The 20,995-nt window shown below is 39.1% G+C and overlaps 1 long non-coding RNA gene across 1 annotated transcript in view; it reads left to right on the forward strand.

Moving 5' to 3' along the window:
- The first annotated feature begins 6,244 nt into the window (after window positions 1–6,244).
- LOC130075486 (uncharacterized) overlaps window positions 6,245–20,995 on the forward strand; it is a 158,575-nt gene continuing 143,824 nt past the window's right edge. Inside the window, exon 1 of the long non-coding RNA XR_008805525.1 lies at window positions 6,245–6,319. This is a non-coding gene — a long non-coding RNA (uncharacterized LOC130075486). The remainder of the gene's footprint in view (window positions 6,320–20,995) is intronic.

The following is a 20,995-nucleotide window of genomic DNA, read 5'->3' on the forward strand; positions in this document are numbered from 1 at the left end:
AATGATTCATATTTAAGAGCTGTTTCCAAATGCAACTGTTTGCACTAATAATGTGGAATCTCCCCTAATGTATTTAGGAAGAGGTACCAGACAAGGTTGCTGAGTTGATTAGAAATAATCCTATGATAAAGGGAGTGACCACAGGCACGCAAGATCATAAAATTTCACTTTATGCGGACGATACTTTATTATTTGTCACTGAACCTATGCTAAGTTTGCGCCATATATTCAACAAGTTTGGTAGATATTCAACAATTTCCTGCGATTTCAGGGTATAAGGTTAACTTACAAAAATCAATTGCTTGTCCTCTTAATATTTCAAATGAAGAAAATGTTAAGAAAGAATGCCCCATTTCTTGGTCCGTATATGGTTTTAAATATCTTGGAATACAAGTGACACCCGCTTTGGATAAACTACCGTATTTAAGGACAATTATAACCCTTTACTGGAGAATTGTAAAAAGAAACTTCAGACCTGGTCTGTTCTCCCATATCTCTTATTAGGAAAATTAATGTTATTAAAATGAGTATACTCCCTAAGTTTATTTATGCTTTTAATATGTTACCATGTTATATTTCTTTTTCTTTTTTTAAGCTAATTAATAGATGCTTAACAAAGTTTACATGGAACAACAAGACTCCGTGAATTCAGCTGTCCACTTTAACAAAATCATGTCTAAAAGGGGGCTTAGGACTTTTCCTAGGAATTTTCAGTGGTATTACTGGGCCTGCCAAATTATAAATATCATAAGTTGGAAGCTGGGAAATAGTTCCTTGTGGGTAACTTTGGAATCACTAACATGCTATCCATTGGAGATCACATCAATACTTTATGTTAATAACTTGCAGTTTCTGATGAGTGTAGAGGGGTTGCAAGCCACACTGAAAGCTTGGCAGGACTGTAACAGGTATTTGAGCACAAAAGGTCATATAAGTAAAAACTCTCCTATTGAATTTAACCCTGACTTTTTAGCACTTTCCCAAACTGATTTTCGAAACTGGTCACTTCATGGGCTGAAAACTTTTGCGCATATGTTTGATGAAGACTCTAATGCTAAGAAAGAGTCTTCATCATGCTGGTTCGTCACATTATTATATCTCTACATAAAAAGGGACAACTTAGATTATATCCTACTGAGTTGGAAAAATCTATTATTTCTGCTACTTCGGTTAAGGGGAAGATATCTAATTTGTATAAAACTTTGTTAGAAAGCTCCCAGAATTATTTTTCTTCTTTGAGAACAAATTGGGAATTAGAGCTTAAAAGGAAGTTCAGCAAAAAAGAATGGTTAATTCTGTGTATCGATTTGACCTTACCCTTGAGTGTGAACATTAAAGTTAAAGAAACTAAATACATTTCTGTATAAATACTATACAACTCCAGTGAAGCTTACTACATTTAATGATATAAACTCTCCTATGTGTAGAAAATGTGGAACTGAATTAGGAACATTCATGCATTTATTTTGGTATTGTAAAGCCATTTTTTCTTTTTGGGAGAAGATTCATAAAGTAATTCAAGATATGTGTAACTGTACTTTTGAGCTATGCCCGATGCTATATTTATTGAATTATGATATGGAAAATAAGTTTCCCTTTTTTTCACTTTATTTAGATTTTTCCATATAAACAGAGTACATCCCACAATTACAGATACCATTGTAATATCACATATATGTAATTAATTCCGTCTCTTTTGTTCATAGAAAGGACCATACAGCAAACAGAGACAGAATAAGATTAATTCTAAGTTAAGCAATAATAAAAAGGAAATATACAATTATGGATCTGTCGAAGCAAATTACGTCCAAACAGCATTCAGCGTGAGAGAATAAAAGAATGACAGAAATACAAATGATAAACAAGAGCAGCAACATAAACCAAAAAGTAAAAAAAAAAAAAAAAAAGATTTATATATATATATAATAAATAAGAAGCCCTGTAAAGCTTGGTCATCCAAAAACATATTCAGGTTAATATCACGTGTAAGAAGATTCTTTACTGCCAGAGGGAATATAGACAGGCGTTTAAAACCATTTCACTTTCCTACACAGTCTAGGAAAGGACCCCAAATCTTATAGAAGTTGTCAGAAGATCCCTTCATTGTATGCCTGATTTTTTCTAGTTTGATGAAATGAAAGATATCATTAATCCATAGAGAATGAGTGAGGTGTAGGTGATTTCCAATTTATTAAAATTAGGTGTCTTGCCAGAAGAGTGACAAAAGCTACAAAATCAGTCTTATATTTGGGCATGTTAAGTGAAAGAGAGAGAGTCCCAAATAACGCTGTAACAGGCAAAGGTTTAACATAAATTCCAAGAACTTCAGATAATGTTTTAAAGATCAGAGACCAATATTTGTGTAGAGATGGACAAGACCAAAACATATGCGCAGTAGATGCAGGTGCTTGATGACAGCGATCACACGTGGGATCTACCTCAGAATATATTTTAGAAAGTCTAACTTTGGTCCAAAATAAGTTTCCCTTTGTAAGAAAATGTGTGTTTACAATGTTTTCTTATTTTGCTAAAAAATGTATACTTACTGCATGGATTTCCCAGTCAGGACCCACATTGGGTCAATGGCTGGAGCAGATAATAGATTTGTTGCCCATTGAAGAAATTAAAAGTAAATAGCATTCAAGACTGCAAGAGTTCCAATCCACATGGGCCTTAGTACTAAAATATATAGAGACAATAAAATGATAAACTCAAATGGAATAATGGATAACCCACAGACTGTGTAGATTCTTCTCTCTTTTTTTTTCTTCTTTTTTTGTGTGTGTCTTGTCGATATACTTAGCGGTATTCTCCTTGGTGTTTTCTGTGATTGTGTTGTGTGTGTAATATGTGTTAAATTGTGAATAAAAAAACCCCCCAAAGTTTACATTTTTTTTGGTAGTGTAGGTTTATGGTATACAGGTCCTTCTAAAAAAATTAGCATATTGTGATGAAGTTCATTATTTTCCATAATGTAATGATAAAAATTAAAGTTTCATATATTTTAGATTCATTGCACACCAACTGAAATATTTCAGGTCTATTATTGTTTTAATACTGATGATTTTCGCATACAGCTCATGAAAACCCAAAATTCCTGTCTCAAACAATTAGCATATTTCATCCGACCAATAAAAGAAGTGTTTTTAATACAAAAAAAAAAAAGTCAACCTTCAAATAATTATGTTCAGTTATGCACTCAATAGTCAATACTTGGTCGGGAATCCTTTTGCAGAAATGACTGCTTCAATGCGGCGTGGCATGGAGGCAATCAGCCTGTGGCACTGCTGAGGTGTTATGGAGGCCCAGGATGCTTCGATAGCGGCCTTAAGCTCATCCAGAGTGTTGGGTCTTGCGTATCTCAACTTTCTCTTCACAATATCCCACAGATTCTCTATGGGGTTCAGGTCAGGAGAGCTGGCAGGCCAATTGAGCACAGTAATACCATGGTCAGTAAACCATTTACCAGTGGTTTTGGCACTGTGAGCAGGTGCCAGGTCGTGCTGAAAAATGAAATCTTCATCTCCATAAAGCTTTTCAGCAGATGGAAGCATGAAGTGCTCCAAAATCTCCTGATAGCTAGCTGCATTGACCCTGCCCTTGATAAAACACAGTGCACCAACACCATCAGCTGACATGGCACCCCAGACCATCACTGACTGTGGGTACTTGACACTGGATATCAGGCATTTTGGCATTTCCTTCTCCCCAGTCTTCCTTCAGACTCTGGCACCTTGATTTCTGAATGACATGCAAAACTGAGCAACTGTCCAGTGCTGCTTCTCTGTAGCCCAGGTCAGGCGCTTCTGCCGCTGTTTCTGGTTCAAAAGTGGCTTGACCTGGGGAATGCGGCACCTCTAGCCCATTTCCTGCACACGCCTGTGCACGGTGGCTCTGGATGTTTCTACTCCAGACTCAGTCCACTGCTTCCGCAAGTCCCCCAAGGTCTGGAATCGGTCCTTCTCCACAATCTTCCTCAGGGTCCGGTCACCTCTTCTCGTTGTGCAGCGTTTTTTGCCACACTTTTTCCTTCCCACAGACTTTCCACTGAGGTGCCTTGATACAGCACTCTGGAAACAGCCTATTTGTTCAGAAATTTCTTTCTGTCTTACCCTCTTGCTTGAGGGTGTCAATGATGGCCTTCTGGACAGCAGTCAGGTCGGCAGTCTTACCCATGATTGCGGTTTTGAGTAATGAAACAGGCTGGGAGTTTTTAAAAGCCTCAGGAATCTTTTGCAGGTGTTTAGAGTTAATTAGTTGATTCAGATGATTAGGTTAATAGCTCGTTTAGAGACCCTTTTCATGATATACTAATTTATTGAGACAGGAATTTTGGGTTTTCATGAGCTGTATGCCAAAATCATCAGTATTAAAACAATAAAAGACCTGAAATATTTCAGTTGGTGTGCAATGAATCTAAAATATATGAAAGTTTAATTTTTATCATTACATTATGGAAAATAATGAACTTTATCACAATATGCTAATTTTTTGAGAAGGACCTGTACAGCCTTAAGTGTGGCTGCATACAATGAAAACAGACCAAAAGTCAAATTAAGTAAAAGGACAGTAGTGTAATGGAGCCAGTAACAGTTACCTGATGCCATTCATATCATGGCAGACGATGACATACTGTACATCACTCTAAAGTTTCAAGTCTTTCATCATCAGTGTTGTACCCAGACACATCAACCACACCAGACATACAAGGTTTGGATCTCAGTGTGAGCTGTCACTGGACTCATCTGTGTTCCAATCGTTCTGGGTCTTAGTTACAAATCATGAAAGGAACAGAGAACAATTATAACAGCACCAAGCAGAGATTAAAAGAATATGTGAGGAGGCACGGGGGGAACACAGATATGGAGAGGGGGAAGGATGCATCCTGAGTGTAGATGTTATGCATGCAGACTTTAATAAAAGAAGGAAGGGGAGAGATTTCTCTGTCAAATGCACAGGTCTCTGGTGGCTGCATTGCGAGTGTTTGAGACATTAACATTACATGAGTATACGGGAGGTGCTATAGAACGCATAAAGAATGTTTTTGAAATAAGGAATTTCCTGAAAGCACCAAATAAATAGTAATTACTAAACATAATGATTAGAATGCTTAATAAGTTGACTATATGGGATCATATCAGTGGCATTTAGTCTCACACAATTAAAAAAATATTTTTTTTTCTCCACACTGATGTAATGTTGTTTATACTATTAATTATACTTAAATTTAGTTCCACACTGAAATAAAATAATTTTCTTAATTAGTAGTTTGCCTTGTTGTCCAGTAAAACTATTTAAACATCATTAAAACAAGAAACATTTACAAAATATCACAATATTATATGTCTTACTCTTAATTTAAGAAAATATATCTGGAATTTAACGAAATAATAAACTTAATTCAAGATATATTCTTTGAAAACAAATTCTTATACACTTTTTTTTGCTTTTTAAGCAAAGTTCTCGTTTTACTGGAAGAGTTTTTGCAGTGTCATATTGGATTTTAAAGCAACTTTAAGCATCATTAATCTTTGAGGACGAAGAGGTCAAAATATGGATAATATTATAAATATAATAATATATAGGCCTATACTTAATATATATACTTTATAAAATATTAAACAGTTCTTAAAGATGGAAATCATGTTAGTTTGTTTTCCTTCAACATGTCACAATTTGGTGAACATTGAAGTAAATTTTTATACTTTAGGTCTGGTAGACATTGGCAAAATTGTCCATGTGTACTGGTTTCTAAAATGAAAAATGTTAAAATTGTAAAAATTTTAGGAAAATTTTATTCAATGTGAACAATTATTTCTTAATGGAATTTTACTGTATCATCCTTGCACATCATTATTTTGTCCTGCCATATATATATACAGTATATATATTTAAATATATATATACTTTTTTTTTTAATACGCCATCTCTCTTGTATATCACAATGGGGGGAAAAGTCGGTTGCAATTTCCGCTTCATGTAAATTTTTTTTGAAAAGTTATTCTTTTCAAAATAAACATGCTTTTTGATCTTGTTATATTTGATCAAGTACGACAGTCTTTTTATTGAAGCAGAGTAAAAGGCTCATCATGTGTTGGAGGTACAAATTCAAACCTGCAGGGCTATAGAAACGAACTACACATGCATCCTGCCCTGTCTCTCTTTCATTTGTTTAATATTCCATCAGTTCATGCCCTCAGAGTCAGTGGGCTAATGTGAAACCACTCTGTTCTTATATAATGCAGGGGCTGCTGGAGTGTCCTCCACCTGAAAGCCTGCAAAGAGAGGCTCACTGGCTCTCCCTTGTGTGAAATGAAAGGTTGGTGTCTTTTCAAAGCTGACAGCTGTCACAGGCATATAGGCAGAGGAAGGTTAACCGTCTCTCATAAAGCGATCTGAGACTCCAGTGCTCACTGGGTGTGTTGCCTTACTGTGTGTTTGAAATGCAAGTACGTATGCTTGAGGTGCGGAGCAACATATGATACCCCTTGAGTTAATAATAGAATAGTTGATTCTGGGTGGATAAAAGTAGGGACTTAAAAGAATCCAATAATTATTATAGACTAGATGCACGGAATATTAAAAAATATACACTCTGAATCATACAAACCTAGTTTTAAAATCTGTAATTTTTACAGAGCAAATTAGAAACTTCATTGCGGAAATAATCAATGGATAATGTACAGTCAATCGGTCATTATTGATAAATAATTCCCATTAAGCTCATAGGGACAACAAATTGTTGGGTTTATTTTGCAATAATGACCGTCTGGCTATCTGTAATCCCGTTTAGTGTACATCTACTTACCAAATAAATAAATAATTGGACATGAAATATAGAGTATATTTTCATTTCTTTATTTAGTTACTTATATTTAATTATTATATTTGAATTTTTTTATATATTTTTTTATTTTAGATTAAATAAATATTTTTGAGAGTTTTGCCTATAATCAGAGAAAATAGTCAATTGAAAAGGCTGTAATCTTTTGTCCACTCCCTTTTTTTTACTCACATTGCTAGAAGCATGGAATGGGCTTTTTCAGATAGTTTGCTTGCCAGAAGCACTGTTGGCGATCGTTGTTCGGCATTGAGCTGAATGACTTGGATTGGAGTGCTGAGATGATTTGGTTTTGGGCTTTTCCTCCAGCTCAGCTTAGCCTGATCTGATTTAATTTAAGCTCTGATGTTGCAGAATAGAGGGGAACACAGGGCGCCCCTGTAGGCATGTTTGTTAAGACTGTAAAATCCTGTGTGTGTGTGTGTGTGTGAGAGTTTCTCTGTCATTATTTTATGTGTGCACATGTGACCTTTTACATCTTAAGCTAAATTCCTGACCTGTGCTGTCATGGCCTGATGAGTTGGCAAAATTACCGTGCATGTGTTGTAGTTGTTTCTGGTTATGTTACATTTTGTAAGATAATATTTGTCATCCTGCTGGATTCGTTGTTATTGCAGTTGTGTGTTCACAGAGCAAATAATGGACAAAATCTCTTTCTTTCTTTCTTTCTTTCTTTCTTTCTTTCTTTCTTTCTTTCTTTCTTTCTTTCTTTCTTTCTTTCTTTCTTTCTTTCTTTCTTTCTTTCTTTCTTTCTTTCTTTCTTTCTTTCCATCATGAAAGACTAACAAACTGGGCCTTTGTGAGAAATACCTCCCTCTTTCTCCTCAAGCTATCTCGGACTCCCTCATGGCTATTATTCAGATTTCCCTCTCACGTGACCTTTGACCTCAGCTCCAGACACAGCCACACAGGGAGATATGGTCATGTGATACACTGGCACACACAGAGGGTTAAATTTTGTCTGGTTCAGATAGTTAAAATGTTTCTCCATTCATAGCCTTTCAGAAGGTTCTGTGTATTATTATTAAAGTATACTATATTAAAGTAGTGAACAGTCAAATAAATGCAGCCTTGGTGAGCTTGAGTCTTCTTAAAAAAACATATATATATATATATATATATATAGAATTATAATATATATATATATATATATATATATACATATACACATAAAATCTTAATGATCTCAAACTTTTGAACAATAGTGTATATTCAATTTCATAATATTTTTATATGTTTGAAATAGACGTTTTTATATCGCAAAGAAACAATAAATCCAGTGGGTCCAACGCTCACTCTGTTGTTGTTTTGTTCAAACATTTTGGACCATGGCAAGCAGACTTTGAGACAAAAAGAGGACTAAAACGAGGATCAATATCATTTTCTAGATGCCAAGAGCTCTACGTCCGCAACTAACTTCGACTTGACAGAGTGGCGTCTCTGTCAAGAGTGTTGGATGTACTTTATTAGACAGGTGAGCAAATGTATATAAAACTAATCAATGTTATATAGTTCAACATGATGAAATGTTAGAATATGATCAGTATGTTATTCAGTATGTTATAGCTTACTGCTAGTCTCATACAGCCAACAAACTAACACATAGAATAACATTTAACACACTCGAATGCAGTTTAGTGTGATAGTGTAACTGTCAGACCAAGTGAAACAGCGCTGCGTTACCTCACAAGTTTCATTCATCTAATAAACTGACCTGTGTGAGTAGTAATAAAGCACTTGCGTGTAGTTCGGTAGAATTAATTGTCCTTATTACTTTATATTCGCGGGATTCACGTGTGCCGCTGATATCTGTCACTCAAGTCATTAGCAATCTCACCCTGCTTCATACCACAGTCATGTTAAAAACATCAATGTATTCACTCATCCATAAACATTATTAGATCCATCAGCTTGTCAACAAGATCCATTATTCCACTTAATGCTTTGCATCATCAACCTACGCCTTTGTTAGCGACCCCTAGCGGCGAAAAAAAGTACATATTGTAGCTATAATGCGGTGAGTTCGGAAAAGGCCGGGTAGAGAGAAACGAGCGAGTAAGTTATGGCGCTTTTCCACTGCATAGTACGGTACGGTTTGGTTCGGTACGGCACGCTTTGGCGCTTTTCCACTGCATAGTACGGTACGGTTCGGTTCGGTACGGCTCACTTGTGGTGCTTTTCCACTGCATGGTCCGGTACGGTACGGCTCGCTTCGGCTCGCTTTAAATGGTACCTGGTCTGTTGAGGTTCCAAGCGTACCGTACCGGTACTAAAATGTGACGTAAAAACACTGCAGATCACTGATTGGTCAGACAGAATCGTCACTACCAGCGTCATTGGACACTAAACCCGCTAGATTTAAATAACCAGTAGACAACAGCCAACGCCGTAGCATCTGTTTTTTAAACTTTAAAAAGAAATGGTTGAATTGTGGTCAGTGGACGAGGTGCAGACGTTCCTCTCGTTGGTTGCCGAGGAGCGGATCCAGCGAGAGCTGGATGGGGCAAAACGGAATGAAAAAGTGTTCCAAGAAGTAGCTCAGCTCTTAGCCGCACACGGCTATCACCGGACCTACAAACAGTGTAGGGACAAAATAACGATCAGTCCCACCCACTTTGAAGAGGTACTAACTGCGGTGGAAAAGCAACCGAGCTAAAGCGAACCGAACCGTGCCGTACCGAGTCGAGTCGTACCACGCAGTGGAAAAGCGAACGAGCCGAACCGTTCCGCGCCGAGTCGAACCGTACCGAGCCGAACCGAGCCGTACCAGCAGTGGAAAAGCGCCATTAGGCTGGTGTGTTCATGATGTTTTGCGTTCAGATTAAAAAGGTCAGAAACGGAGCCTCCCTTGTCTGTTGTTCTTCAGACGTTACAAAGTATAAATGTTTGAAAAAAAAAAGTTTCGATCATAAATTTACAAGTAAAATTAAGAAGAAAATCATATTCAGCACGGAAAAACGGTGACACAAAGCTAAGATTGGGACACATTTAATTGCATATTTCACTATTTTAATAGGGCAGCCTTATGATTTCTTTACCTTTTCTGCCTGTAAAATCTTTGTGTGTTTGTTTATTTATTTCACATCTGAATTTGGTTTCGGCAGCTGTCCCAGAAGTAGGCCATCCCACTGGGAAAAGCCCCAGCGCTCCCTATGGCCAACCCATCCTTGATGCAGAGACAAATGTAATGAGCAGTATCATTCACAAATGACGGAACAGTCTTGGTCTTTGATTAAATGAAGAGGAGTTCAGCCGTGGCATTGTTATTGATCGCACAGAACAGATCGACTAATATACAATCTGAGTCATGTCTTTGGGTCACTAAATTGATGAGCCACAGGAGGTCAGTTAAGACAGGGCCAGGTAACTATGGAGACCGAGGAAGGTCTCTATGACAACCAGGAGGACCCTGTGTCCCCTTGCCATTGACCTTGGCATTTATGCCTTAATAGTATTGATCATGTCATATGTGTATACAGAGTTGAACAAACTGTTTAAGGATTTTTATCTCTGTTCCGCCATGAAGAAATAGTCATGATGTGGCATTCGTATGTGTCTGCGAGAGAGAGTATTATTCAAGTTCTTATTCAAAATTTCTTAATGCTGTGGTGTCTGGAGGCAAACAGCAGAAATGAGCCTGAGGGGACATATGTGATTTAGGATTTGTGCCCACCAAGGTTCCCCCAGGCGAAGCAGACTCCAGCTGAACCCATCTGTGCAGAGAGAGACACGTTATCATGGTCGCTCAGAACGCTTCATTACTGCTTTTTCCTTCCCTCTGTGGCTTAGTTTTTTTTTTCCAATCAGATATCAAGTACTATCAAGGCTGATACTATTGTAGTTATATCCATTTGACATTAAAAAGCTATTAATATTACATATTATATCATATAAAGTCCCTAAACATCTCTTTTTTTTAACAGTTCTATTGAACACTTGAAGCTTATGCATTTATTTGTAGGGCTAGGTATCGATACAGATTCTTTGATTCAATTCAATTCACAAGCTATTAATTTGATTTGGTTCAATTCTGTTTCTGTTTTCGTTTAGGTATGTTTCAAATCCATCCATAATCCAATTACATTTGAAAGAAATTTTCTCTCGTCTTATAGAACTATTCATTAAAAGAATGGATAGGAGTCGTTCATTACGGCAATTGGACTACACTCGTAATGTATGTTTTTGATTCACTGAAATGAACCAGTTCATAAGAGTAATTTGTTCATTGTCGCACTCTATGTTTGTATTATTAGGCACACAATCTTTTTTATTGTTTCACATTCAATATAGACTGCAAACTCACATTCATAACTTGTGGATAATATGATTTCTTTTGCCTAAGCACTGAAAATTAGATTCAGCAGTTACTTCTGAGGCACTGAAGATTCAGCAGTGGCAGCATAGATTCAGCAGTATCTGAAGTATTGATGCTTCAAGATTGATCCGTCCATTCTTGCTGCATCTAGATTAGTTCATGTTCTCTTCTGTGCTTTCTTGTGCATCTCATGTTTTCCCCCTCTCTTTTTATAACTTTCTAAGTTTCCCTCTTTTTTTCCTCCTCTCTCATCTTTGTATTTCCTCTGGTAGGTCCTGAGGGATAAACCCTTGTACCTATATGTATTTTTTTTATATAAAGTTCTTTAGGGACCTAGCAACATAAACAACACACACACACACACACACACACACACACACACACACACACACACACACACACACACACACACACACACACACACACATACCTACTTAACCACAATGTGAGGACGTATGACTGGGAACCCTACCTTTAGGGACACCCCTTTCTGAAGGGTCTAGAGACAAAAGAAAGACATGACTGCACTTCTGGAGAAGCTGTCATCACACTTATCACTTGATTTTATTAATAAAAGTCTTCCTTAAAGACCTGACATTTTGCCTTCACTTTAGGGACAGTATTTTTTATGTCCATTTTGGGGACATTAAACACAAACTCTGATCAAGTCATACTTTGAGGACCATGGTGATACACAGACTCTGGTTAAGTCATACTTTGAGGACCATGGTGATACACAGATTCTGGTAAAGGTATAATATCAGGACTTTGTTGAGATGGTATATATTTAGTGAGTAAACAGTTTTTTATTTTTATTTTTATTTCGTCAAGATCACAGAAAATGGGTAGCCAACATTTTTGTCTGATTTGTAGCTTGAGATGAAGTGTCCTTCACTGCTCAGTTGGGGAATGACAATTAACATTCAGAAATATTATTCATTTGACTGTATTTGATTGATTGACTATCAGAGAGAACCAAAGATGGAACTGAAGACAATAGTGTCATTATTCAGCTCAATTCTATTTCAACTGTAAAACAGCTCTACAGAAGTCATTTAATAATTGCTGAAATTTTACAAGTTATGTGCCTGAAGTAGAGGTCAGCACAGGCTTTAAACTTAAGCCCAAACCCGGCCCGTACCCGAAATCATTTAACCTGACCCGAACATTACAGTTATATTTTAAGCCTGAGCCCGACCCAAACCCGAGGTCCGTTTCTCAGTAAATTGCTTTTTTTTTGTGCAATATGCTGTATTTTATGATTGCTTGCCACGATAATTAAAAAAATAAGCTACATGTACAAACACCGTTTCACCAAGGCACATCGGCCCCTCATCAGTCAGCACACAAGAAAAAAAAGAGAAAAAGCACAGAACTTACTAATTACGAAACTTTGATGAGGTTGAAAAGGTGAAACAGTCATAAATTCCCCTGGAACCCAAACATTAAACTTCATAAAGTTTGCGCAGTTGCACAACTATTTACACAAATATAGCCTATCCTTCTCAGTCCGAGTTATGAATGAAGGGAACAGCATCGCGAGCTGATGTTTCAGCGCATCCTCTGACTGCGTGTTGTGACTGAAATTGTGTGTGCGGGAGCACATGCACAAAAAAGTTTTGTAAAATGATATATGATAAAATAAAAATGATTCATATATCATTTTACAAAATTGTTTTGTTTGTTATTTCGATCACATCACAATCAGAGGAGGACGGCTGAAACTGCACACATCTACTTTCTCTCTCGCGTGATCGTATAATTACGATCACAACACAGCAAGCAGCCGAGCACACGGCACGCAAACTAATATATATATATATAGCCTAAATAGTTTTTCTAAGACCACGGCCTGCATCCCTCTAGTTAATTTAGCATCGACTGCAAAATAATCATTATCACAAAAACATCTTGAGTCTTTGGCTACTCACTGGTAGCCTGGTTCTACCAGACTCTCGTACATTTCATTTGTACAGAGAGTCTGGCCTCGCTCCATTGAGAAACGTTTACTTCCTTGTAGGCGGGTTCTCTGTTAAAGTTCAAAACTATTGGATCTGCCCAGCGTCACTCAGGATCTGCCATAGCCAATCGCTAACGTGTGGTCGTGACGTATGTCATGCGCCGTAACCGGCTGGAAACAACAAGTCCGAATTCCATATTCATAAATCTAAATATCTAAATGCTAAACCTCTCTTTCTTATATTTGTGAAAGAATTTTAAAAATACCTCTTTTCAATTAAGTTGTCTGAGAACAAAAAAAGCCTTAAAAACATTAACTGTTTGTAATTATTTTCCTTTTTCAGTGTCATGTAATTCTCTTAACTTGTTCATGTTTATTTTATATTATCCTCCTACTGTTTTATTTTTGTTTTGTTTTTATTATTATTTTTTGTTTGTTTTTGTATTATGTTTTCTGTTATTACTTGTGTATTGTTTTAAGCAATAAAAAAACAAGTCCGAATGATCAGAGGATTATGTTTAGAATAAGATGTCTGTCAACGAGAGCTGCATGTTTTGTTCATCGAATTTAAGAGTTCAAGGAACAATTCTAAATTCTAAATGTTTATTTGACACTAAGGACAGTGATGTATTCAGTCAACTGTCGAAGCTGGGTGTAATCATTAACAATACGCCGCTGCGGTCGTTTCGGATCTGCCGCAAATGCTGTACAGTGATCATCGTGCACGCCGAGCTGCCCAGCACCAACTCCTAACCTTTCTGCCTCCCTCACTTGGTCCTCCATTAGTGCAACAAGAGGAGACGACAACAACTATCGGCTTTGCATCCTATCGTTCGCCTTAGCTAACTCATTCACCACTAGCGGAGTGAGCTGGAAAATTAAACTTTTCCCGAACCCCTTGGGGAGGAGGGCCACAACATCATGGCCACCAACAACACTTAGCAAACATTGATCTTGCTCCGGCTTTAACTTCTGGATATTCGGCAGTTTTGCAACAACGGACCGAATAGATTTTCTCACGTCTTTCTCCGCTGCCATTACTGAACTCCAACTCAAACTGACGCGCTACATCAACGTCATCGTTCTCAGCCACTCCCTCTGTTCGCTGATTGGACCGGTAAAAAAATTATTTCTGGAAACCAAAGTCTACAGCACAATCCCAGACGTAGTACTGAAGGAAAATAAAATTGAGCGGAAGTGCGTAGGAGGGCGGAGCCAGGCTAACTCACTGGGGCTTTAACACATTAGTCATGTTCTTCTGTAAAGTGTAGTAATTGTCCAAAAAACAAACAAAAAAAACACACACTTCAATTAAATGACTCTTTGGGGACTTGATAGACACACACACACTCCGATTAAATGACTCTTTGGGGACTTGAGAGACACACACACTCCGATTAAATGACTCTTTGGGGACTTGAGAGACACACACACTCCGATTAAATGACTCTTTGGGGACTTGAGAGACACACACACTCCGATTAAATGATTCTTTGGGGACTTGAGAGACACACACACACTCCGATTAAATGACTCTTTGGGGACTTGAGAGACACACACACTCCGATTAAATGACTCTTTGGGGACTTGAGAGACACACACACACTCCGATTAAATGACTCTTTGGGGACTTGAGAGACACACACACTCCGATTAAATGACTCTTTGGGGACTTGAGAGACACACACACACACTCCGATTAAATGACTCTTTGGGGACTTGAGAGACACACACACACACTCTGATTAAATGATTCTTTGGGGACTTGAGAGACACACACACTCCGATTAAATGACTCTTTGGGGACTTGAGAGACACACACACACACACACACACTCCGATTAAATGACTCTTTGGGGACTTGAGAGACACACACACTCCGATTAAATGACTCTTTGGGGACTTGAGAGACACACACACTCCGATTAAATGACTCTTTCGGGACTTGAGAGACACACACTCCAAGTAAATGACTCTTTGGGGACTTGAGAGACACACACACTCCGATTAAATGACTCTTTGGGGACTCGAGTGACACACACTCCAATTAAATGACTCTTTAATATTAACAGTCTTGAACACATTGTGTTGAAAGTACACATTGCAGTTAATGACAGAAATTCAAAAACATAAAAAAAAAAAAAAAGAACAATGAAAAATCAATTAACTTGGAGGTGGGAATGATTCTCAGTGCACAACCATCCTCGATATTTCCTCCATCCACCCATCAAAATCTCTACCTCCTCCTTTACCTTCACTCCTCCCTCTTTACCTTCACTCCTCCCTCTTTTCAACCTCTTTACCTTCACTCCTCCCTCTTTTCCATCCTCTTTACCTTCACTCCTCCCCATTTTCTCCCTCTTTACCTTCACTCCTCCCTCTTTTCCATCCTCTTTACCTTCACTCCTCCCCCATTTTCTCCCTCTTTACCTTCACTCCTCCCTCTTTTCCATCCTCTTTACCTTCACTCCTCCCTCTTTTCTCCCTCTTTACCTTCACTCCTCCCTCTTTTCCATCCTCTTTACCTTCACTCCTCCCCCATTTTCTCCCTCTTTACCTTCACTCCTCCCTCTTTTCCATCCTCTTTACCTTCACTCCTCCCTCTTTTCTCCCTCTTTACCTTCACTCCTCCCTCTTTTCCATCCTCTTTACCTTCACTCCTCCCCCATTTTCTCCCTCTTTACCTTCAATCCTCCCTCTTTTCCATCCTCTTTACCTTTACTCCTCCCTCTTTTCAACCTGTTTACCTTCACTCCTCCCTCTTTTCAACCTGTTTACCTTCACTCCTCCCTCTTTTCCATCCTCTTTACCTTCACTCCTCCCCATTTTCTCCCTCTTTACCTTCACTCCTCCCTCTTTCATCCTTTACATTAGCTGTGTTGGACATGGGCTGTGGCTGGATGTAACCGATCGGTGAGAGTTGCCGTGTGGAGGCGGGAGGAGCTGAAAACTGAGACGTGAGTTTGACTCTTTCTGCTTCCCGTAGTGACGCTTGCGCTGTGTTTGCATACTTTACCACAGCTGAAGTGGAATAAATGCATTATTTGCCAAATACACCGATATTTCAGAGACATTTTGATTCAATACATGTACTGCTTAATACAGCGTCTGTTTGTACAAGAATATAGTTCAACATAAGCCTAAATCCCAATGAAGTGGGGTCTACATTGTATCAGTTTTATTTTGATAACCATGACAATATAACATCGCGACTACATGAAAAGAGCTTTCACTGTTATAAAAAACAGATTTGTGCGGTGGATTCGGCAAATCGTGGATCAGTTGTGTCGTCATCAGAGCTCGTGAGTCGCTCTGGAGAAACTGCTCTGGCTGAGTCCTGCTCTCGAATCGCTCTCGCCGTACTCTGAGACCATACGTCACAGTCACGGGGCGTCGCTGTCTGAAGCCGTACACAAGCTCTAACCGTCATGCACTGCTCAAGTCAGCCGTCTGTGCAGCGCTGTCCAACAAGTTCAACAAGCATAAAGCTCTCCTCCCTCTTTACATCATCTTTATATTCTCCTCCCTCTTTACATCCCCTTTACATTCTCCTCCCTCTTTACATCTTTTACATTCTCTCCTCCCTCTTTACATCCCCTTTACATTCTCTCCTCCCTCTTCACATCCCCTTTACATTCTCTCCTCCCTCTTTACATCCCCTTTACATTCTCTCCTCCCTCTTCACATCCCCTTTACATTCTCTCCTCCCTCTTTACATTCTTTCCCCCCTCTTTACATTCTCTCCTCCCTCTTTACATCCTCTTTACATTCTCTCCTCCCTCTTTAAATTCTCTCCTCCCTCTTTACATCCTCTTTATATTATCTCCTCCCTCTTTACATTCTCTCCTCCCTCTTTACATTCTCTTCTCCCTCTTTACATTCTCTCCTCCCTCTTTACATTCTCTCCTCCCTCTTTACATTCTCTCCTCCCTCTTTACATTCTCTCCTCCCTCTTTACATTCTCTCCTCCCTCTTTACATTCATTCTCTCCTCCCTCTTTACATCCTCTTTACATTCTCTCCTCCCTCTTTACATTCTCTCCTCCCTCTTTACATCCTCTTTATATTCTCTCCTCCCTCTTTACATTCTCTTCTCCCTCTTTACATTCTCTCCTCCCTCTTTACATTCTCTCCTCCCTCTTTACATTCTCTCCTCCCTCTTTACATTCTCTCCTCCCTCTTTACATCCCCTTTACATTCTCATCCCTCTTTACATCCTCTTCTCCCTCTTTACATTCTCTCCTCCCTCTTTACATCCCCTTTACATTCTCTCCTCCCTCTTTACATCCTCTCCTCCCTCTTTACATTCTCTTTATATTCTCTCCTCCCTCTTTACATTCTCTCCTCCCTCTTTACATTCTCTTTATATTATCTCCTCCCTCTTTACATTCTCTCCTCCCTCTTTACATTCTCTTCTCCCTCTTTACATTCTCTCCTCCCTCTTTACATTCTCTCCTCCCTCTTTACATTCTCTCCTCCCTCTTTACATTCTCTCCTCCCTCTTTACATTCTCTCCTCCCTCTTTACATCCCCTTTACATTCTCATCCCCCTTTACATTCTCTCCTCCCTCTTTACATTCTCTCCTCCCTCTTTACATTCATTCTCTCCTCCCTCTTTACATCCTCTTTACATTATCTCCTCCCTCTTTACATTCTCTCCTCCCTCTTTACATTCTCTTCTCCCTCTTTACATTCTCTCCCCCCTCTTTACATTCTCTCCTCCCTCTTTACATTCTCTCCTCCCTCTTTACATTCTCTCCTCCCTCTTTACATTCTCTCCTCCCTCTTTACATCCCCTTTACATTCTCTCCTCCCTCTTTACATTCTCTTCTCCCTCTTTACATTCTCTCCTCCCTCTTTACATTCTCTCCTCCCTCTTTACATCCTCTTTACATTCTCTCCTCCCTCTTTACATCCTCTTTACATTCTCTCCTCCCTCTTTACGTTCCCTCCTCCCTCTTTACATTCTCTCCTCCCTCTTTACATCCTCTTTATATTATCTCCTCCCTCTTTACATTCTCTCCTCCCGCTTTACATTCTCTTCTCCCTCTTTACATTCTCTCCTCCCTCTTTACATTCTCTCCTCCCTCTTTACATTCTCTCCTCCCTCTTTACATCCCCTTTACATTCTCATCCCTCTTTACATCCTCTTCTCCCTCTTTACATTCTCTCCTCCCTCTTTACATCCCCTTTACATTCTCTCCTCCCTCTTTACATTCTCTTCTCCCTCTTTACATTCTCTCCTCCCTCTTCACATCCTCTCCTCCCTCTTTACATCCTCTTTACATTCTCTCCTCCCTCTTTACATCCTCTTTACATTCTCTCCTCCCTCTTTACATTCTCTCCTCCCTCTTTACATCCTTTACATTCTCTCCTCCCTCTTTACAATCTCTCCTCCCTCTTTACATTCTCTCCTCCCTCTTTACATCCCCTTTACATTCTCTCCTCCCTCTTTACATCCCCTTTACATTATCTCCTCCCTCTTTACATTCTCTCCTCCCTCTTTACATTCTCTTCTCCCTCTTTACATTCTCTCCTCCCTCTTTACATCCCCTTTACATTCTCTCCTCCCTCTTTACATCCTTTACATTCTCTCCTCCCTCTTTACATCCTTTACATTCTCTCCTCCCTCTTTACATCCTTTACATTCTCTCCTCCCTCTTTACATTCTCTCCTCCCTCTTTACATCCCCTTTACATTCTCTCCTCCCTCTTTACATTCTCTCCTCCCTCTTTACATCCCCTTTACATTCTCTCCTCCCTCTTTACATTCTCTTCTCTCCTCCCTCTTTACATTCTCTCCTCCCTCTTTACATCCCCTTTACATTCTCTCCTCCCTCTTTACATGCTCTTTACATTCTCTCCTCCCTCTTTACAGTCTCTCCTCCCTCTTTACATCCTTTACATTATCTCCTCCCTCTTTACATTCTCTCCTCCCTCTTTACATTCTCTCCTCCCTCTTTACATCCTTTACATTATCTCCTCCCTCTTTACATTCTCTCCTTCCTCTTTACATTCTCTCCTCCCTCTTTACATCCATTACATTCTCTCCTCCCTCTTTACATTCCCTTTACATTCTCTCCTCCCTCTTTACATCCTTTACATTATCTCCTCCCTCTTTACATTCCCTTTACATTCTCTCCTCCCTCTTTACATCCTTTACATTATCTCCTCCCTCTTTACATTCCCTTTACATTCTCTCCTCCCTCTTTACATCCTTTACATTATCTCCTCCCTCTTTACATTCCCTTTACATTCTCTCCTCCCTCTTTACATTCTCTCCTCCCTCTTTACACCCCCTTTACATTCTCTCCTCCCTCTTTACATCCCCTTTACATTCTCTCCTCCCTCTTTACATCCTCTTTACATTCTCTCCTCCCTCTTTACATCCTCTTTACATTCTCTCCTCCCTCTTTACATCCTCTTTACATTCTCTCCTCTTTACATTCACTCCTCCTCTTTACACCCCCTTTACATTCTCTCCTCCCTCTTTACATCCTCTTTACATTCTCTCCTCCCTCTTTACATCCTCTTTACATTCTCTCCTCCCTCTTTACATCCTCTTTACATTCTCTCTTTACATTCACTCCTCCTCTTTACATCCCCTTTACATTCTCTCCTCCCTCTTTACATTCTCTCCTCCCTCTTTACATCCTCTTTACATTCTCTCCTCTTTACATTCTCTCCTCCCTCTTTACACCCCCTTTACATTCTCTCCTCCCTCTTTACATCCCCTTTACATTCTCTCCTCCCTCTTTACATCCTCTTTACATTCTCTCCTCCCTCTTTACATCCTCTTTACATTCTCTCCTCCCTCTTTACATCCTCTTTACATTCTCTCCTCTTTACATTCACTCCTTCTCTTTACATCCCCTTTACTTTACAGATGTAAAGAGGGAGGAGAATGTAAAGGGGATGTAAAGAGGGAGGAGAATATAAAGATGATGTAAAGAGGGAGGAGAGCTTTATGCTTGTTGAACTTGTTGGACAGCGCTGCACAGACGGCTGACTTGAGCAGTGCATGACGGTTAGAGCTTGTGTACGGCTTCAGACAGCGACGCCCCGTGACTGTGACGTATGGTCTCAGAGTACGGCGAGAGCGATTCGAGAGCAGGACTCAGCCAGAGCACTTTCTCCAGAGCGACTCACGAGCTCTGATGACGACACAACTGATCCACGATTTGCCGAATCCACCGCACAAATCTGTTTTTTATAACAGTGAAAGCTCTTTTCATGTAGTCGCGATGTTATATTGTCATGGTTATCAAAATAAAACTGATACAATGTAGACCCCACTTCATTGGGATTTAGGCTTATGTTGAACTATATTCTTGTACAAACAGACGCTGTATTAAGCAGTACATGTATTGAATCAAAATGTCTCTGAAATATCGGTGTATTTGGCAAATAATGCATTTATTCCACTTCAGCTGTGGTAAAGTATGCAAACACAGCGCAAGCGTCACTACGGGAAGCAGAAAGTGTCAAACTCACGTCTCAGTTTTCAGCTCCTCCCGCCTCCACACGGCAACTCTCACCGATCGGTTACATCCAGCCACAGCCCATGTCCAACACAGCTAATCACTCTTCACTTTATCATCTTTACATTCTCTCCTCCCTCTATAACAGAAATATCAAAAAGTTTAACATGACATTCCATCCAACTTCATTGCAACTGAACAAAGAAAACTGAATAAATGAAATTAGACTATATTACTATCCTCTACTTCTTCATTAGCTTTCTTATACTCTAACTTTTCACTTTATATTCTGTTTCATTCCATCCTCAGAATATTTCTACACCTTTATCCTCATTTCTTTTAATTAAGCTCAATTTCTTACAAAAAGAGCATAATATGCAAAGTGTTGAAGTGTTGATGG

Source organism: Rhinichthys klamathensis, unplaced genomic scaffold (genome assembly GCF_029890125.1).
Source record: "Rhinichthys klamathensis goyatoka isolate OS25496 unplaced genomic scaffold, OSU_Roscu_1.1 h1tg000579l_1, whole genome shotgun sequence".
NCBI classification, from domain to species: Eukaryota; Metazoa; Chordata; class Actinopteri; order Cypriniformes; family Leuciscidae; genus Rhinichthys; species Rhinichthys klamathensis.